This window comes from Pteropus alecto, unplaced genomic scaffold, assembly GCF_000325575.1.
Source record: "Pteropus alecto unplaced genomic scaffold, ASM32557v1 scaffold177, whole genome shotgun sequence".
Lineage (NCBI taxonomy): Eukaryota > Metazoa > Chordata > Mammalia > Chiroptera > Pteropodidae > Pteropus > Pteropus alecto.
Genome location: NW_006442207.1, coordinates 12,935,049 through 12,940,261, shown reverse-complemented (window position 1 = coordinate 12,940,261; position 5,213 = coordinate 12,935,049).

Here is a 5,213-nt window from a genome sequence, read left to right as displayed (position 1 = left end):
TGAGATGTGGCTTGAGGCTCCTCTGTGCTCCAAGGAGAAGGAATGGTATTCAGTGAGCCTCTGGAGGCAAGGGCAAAAGAAGGGGGCCAGATTCTTCCTTGGAGTCATAAGGCTCAAGGAAGTTCTAAAGGGCTACCCACTAGTAGAGTCACCAGGTGGGGAACTATTTGGCCTGGCAGCTCTCAGGGGAGCAGATGGGCTTAGATGGGAGCTTTCACCCACTTACAGACTGAGCCTTTGATTGCTCTTGTCCTTGCTCATGCCCTACCTCCGAAGGGGGGAGTGTGAGTGACCCCCAAATGTCTCAGGACTTTAGCAAATGGTTCAGGGGTGCAGAAATCTGCATGGTGTGACTAGGTTCTGGTGGAGTGTGTGAAAAAGCTATCAGAGAGATCACTCAGTTTTGTCTTTCTAAGTCAGAGGTCTCTGAATAGGTGAGTAAAGATCCCAAGTCTGAGGTCTTTGGTTGATACGGAGTGTTTTAGGGCCGGAATATAGAGAGGATCCTTGGACAAGATGTTGAGACCTGGGGAAATGGGAGATCTATGAGCTGAGGTCCTTGACCTTGGGTACGTGGTGAAAGGGGAAGTTCTGGGGTTGAAGGTTTTGAGCAGGGTACAAGACCCAAGTCCAAGGTCCCTGGGCAGAAGGCAGTAAGAGGGCCTGAAGTCCCTAGGTAGGTGAGGGAGAGGATCCTAGGCCAGCAGGTAAGACCATTTCCATCAGGTTAGCCTTACCTTTGGGGCTCTCTTAAGTTCACTTGGCAGTAGCATCTGGAAAGCTCGAAGGTGAAGCTAAAGCTAGAGAAGATCAGAATACAGTCTGGGCCAAAAAAGAAGCAAAGCCTAAGACTTTTCTACCTGCCTATGTGGCCATGGGACCTAATCCTCTCTTTTTCATCTCCCTACTACCCATCCATATTTCCAGCCCTGGCTCTATGCTTGCCTTCCCTCACCAGGGGATCCACTATTTGAACATAGACCCTAATTTCTATGCTATTCAACGACTGGACCACAGGACTACAGGGACTCAAGTCTTCTCCAATCTGCAAAGGCTATAGATCAGAGCCCCACCACTTCCTCTACATGTGGCCTGTAGGAAATTGGACCCCGTGTCCAGGCTGGGTCAATGTCCTTCCATGCCGACCCACACTAGGCCTGGCCCTGGCCACCTGTCATTGAGACTGTTACAGTGGCTTCCTAGTTGGTATCCCTGTCTTCTCCAATCTAACCTTGCTTACCCAGAATATTATAACAAGCAAATATGACCACGTTCAGCACCTACTTCAATATTCAGAGTAAAGACCAAATTTTCAACAAACACATCTGTTCCTTCATGACTGGCCCCGCCTCTCTTTTCCAGTCTTCTCTCCAGTCACTTTGTTTTCCCTCCAGTCACTCTTCTTCCACCCTCTGAAGAATATATTAATTTCGAACTACTCGTGGTTCCCTGAACTCACTAAACTTCCCAGCCCCATGCCTTATGCTTGGCATGCTTTCCACTCTCTTCTCTGCCTCGCCTAAACCTTTTAAGATACATTCAAGCCTCACCTCCCTGCCTAAGACTTCCCTACTCACCCCAACAGATTTAGTTGCCCCTTCTCTCGTTCTCCAACAGTTCTGGGTACATACCTCTAAAAAGGCATTTATCAAATTGTGTTGTTTATATAAATTCCTCAAGAAGAGAGACCATGGTTATTTGTAGTTTTGTATCCTTAGCATGTATCATAGCACCAATGTAGATTCAATTATTATTGCACATGCAGGACCTGACTGGTCCCTGTGGCCCCGAGTGAGAAGGAATTAGGCTCTGGGCTTTAGGGATTCTCTGGCTTTCTTACCTTCTTCTCTTAGGCCAGACTCACTGGTTGATCCAGACCTGAAATTGATAGAAGTAGGTCAGCTAAATTTGAAGGAAGATGGGGCAGTGGTGGGGGTGGGGAAGCCACTGAACCAGGGCCATATTGGGAGTTAGGGTGGAAGGAATGGACATAATTGGTACTACCCAGAGACCCCTGATCCCCAAACCAGCAAAGAAAAGGAGGTGGGAAAGACTGAGTCAGTGAGGTTCTAGGGAAGGGATGGGTGGAAGGAGCTAGTGGGAGTTGTGGGGTGAGGTCAAAGGACTGAGGATTGATCCCCATGTTGCATATAGCCATCAGGGAACTTGTCCTTAGGAAGTGTTCCGATGTACCAGAATTTGGTTCTTACTGACCTGTGTGGTCAGGAAAAGAGAGGGAGCTTCAGAGAGTGGGGAGGGGGCAGCTCTAGACACCCTAGCTCCTTAGGGAGCCACCCCAGGCTGGAATGCCTGACACCTTTACTGCCCTAGAGAAAATATCCTCCAAGTGGCTCCCCAGGTCCCCACTTAGTCTTCCTAGGCACAGGCTCCCCCTAGTGGTTCTTTTTGTCACAGCCAGCTTTACCTACTACTTTCAAACATGGACACACTTAACCGTTTCTTGATTAAGAATAGAGGAAGCCTCTAGAGGTGATAAATTAAGGTTTTCTGAGGGGCAAGAGAGGTGGAGGAGGAGGTCAGGGCAGATTTCAGGGAGCAAAATCATGAGGAGAGGAAGAGACCCTGGACTTGTACTAGGACAATATCATCCAAAAGAAAGTGGGCCTGAGCTGCCAGGATTTCTCTCCAGGGTTAGAACTCTGTCCCAGCTACCAGCCCGACCTGGATAATTTAATAGGAAGAAAGTTGTGGACCCATGCCTCCCGCAAAGGCAAAATGAGGTCCTATCTTTTATGAATTTGAAATATAGGAATAAGATGTCAGGCCTTATTCAAAATCAGTAAAGTCTTACTTTACGTACAAAGTGTGAAATTGGTGGTACAACTCCCCTGAATAAACATTTTTTCAAAAATCACAATGTCAAGGTTAATGGACTGTGTGAACTATAAACTGTGCTTGCATTATTAGCACATGGATCCCTATTTCTGCTGGCAAACAAAAATATAGAAAGGGAGGGAGCCTGTGAGGTCTGGGCTGAGTGACCAGAGTCACTCATCAGTTGTGAATAGAGTCTTAGAGTGGTTTCTCCTCTAAGTCCCAGAACAAGGGCTTGGGGCCTGGCTCTGAAGATCTCTGCACAGGAGCAAAATAGGACAGGAGCAAGAATAAATGTGAGGACAGACAGAATCAGAGAGATGAGTCAGAGGATAGGGCTGGACCAGGAGAACAGAGAAGAAACAGGAGGATGGGAATGAGGAGAGGGGCCTGGAAGAGGGAGGGAAATTCATTCACTCTAGGGAGCAGAGGAGGCTCTAAGGTGTGAATGCTAGGTGGATGGAGGAAGGGGCAGACAGGGTCCCTTGGGGCCTCTCACCAGAATCATGGCCAAAGCTTAGAGCCAGTGGATCAGCTGGTCTAGACCTGATCTCCCAGAGGTTTCCATTATCTGGCAAACAAGGGAAAAAGGAAGGAGCTCTGAAGGACTGGGGAAAGGAGAGTGAGGGGGTGGACTTCTCTTCATCCTGGGCCTCCCTGAGCTAGAGGTTTTGGAGGAGTAGACCATCCAGGTCTTTCATAGGTTTTAGGCCCTCAGGCTTTGGCAGCCATTCAGATATCAAGGTGATGTGCAGTCTTCTCAAAGTCTCTATAATTTTTGTTTGGAACTGAGGAAAAGTGGGAGGGAGATGGACATTGCCCCGATCCTAACAGCCCCAGGCAGGCTCTAGGAACAGCCTAGAGCCCCAAAACTAGGGACAGGGTTTTCCAAGCAGAGGTGGACAGAGCCCTGGTGCTGGGGTTGGGAAGGCTAAAGCAGGGTAATCACAATGGGGGAAAGGAAGGGAAGGCTGAGGGGAGGTCTAGGGGCAAAGGGGATCTGGAAATAGCCAGGTCAGTGTCTTGGATCATAGCAGAGGGAACACTGACCTGCATATCACTAAAGTCATTGTCCAGAGGGAAAATCAAGTGACCACTCATCACTGACTAGATTGGCTCATTGTTCTCATAGCCCCTGTTGGGATAGTGGCAGCTCAGTGTGGGAAGGGCATTTATTCAGAGCCTGGGAGAGAGGAAGGACACCTCAGTGACCCACTTTCCTTCACCACACTGGGCAGACCCCTAGTGGGTTCCCCAGGGAGTAGGTCTCCCCTGTGAATGTAGGGGAAGGGAAGGACCTAAAGTGGCCTTTACTGAGTATAAGGGAAAGACTGCTTCGGAAGAGGGGATGGGAATGGCTCCGGAGTAGAAAATTTGAAAGTGGATGGCCAGGAAGAATCAAATCAGAGAGAGTATCAGAAAGACAGAACACTGGTTGGATTTTCCGAATCTTTGTGGCTTCTCCAATAAAAAATATAGTTTTTCCTTGTAAAATGCACACCTTTCCAGGTGGCCCCAAAAGAGCTCTCTACTGAGACCTTGAAGGGATGTATTTTTTGTTCTAATGACAAGTTTAACTGGAGCTGAGAGTGGGCTCTTGACTCCATGTTTATCAGTTTTGTTGGCTTTCATCCCCTTAATTATCAGCAGTCAGACCCTTACCTCGAAGAGAGCTTCCAGGCTTGGCATGAGGGAAAGCCAGCCAGGAAGAGAACCTGTGGTCAATCCATTTCTCCCCTGTGAATAGTTTCTTGGAAGCAGAACTTCAAGGGGTCATGTAGGTGGGGACAGCTGAGGACACATCAAGAAAACGAGAGGGGAGCAATTCTCAGTCAGTCCCAAATCTACTCTGTCCTTCCCAGCTCTGTCCCCTAATTTCAATTTCCCATTACCAGCCTGCTAAGCACTGGTCATCCCTTCCCATTGCTCACAATTCCTGTACCCCATCTCTCAAAGTAATGGATTCTGAGCTTGTGTGTAATTAATGGCGAATCCACTAAGTCTACCAGTACAGTGAAATTCATAAAAGTTGAATTCAGCAGATCTTCTGTATTGTAAACTCTGTTGACATCCCAGTATTCTCCAGCCGGGTATTCATATTATTCATGAATAATGTGGGGTATCCCCTCAGCTCCAGATCCTACTCCCCGGGGAGGACGGAATGGAGTAGGATCTGGAGCTGAGGGGATACCCCACTCCATAACTGCCACAATGTCTATGCCTCTTTGTCCACTTTTTCTGGGATATTATAGAGAGACTGGGTCCCCTAATGGTATTCCAAGTTTCTCTAACCCCAAATTCATGTGGCTGATTCTAGGAAAGGGGGAATCAGGAGTCGACCCTACTAGGACCTCTTCAGAATGAAATCCTTTAGCCTT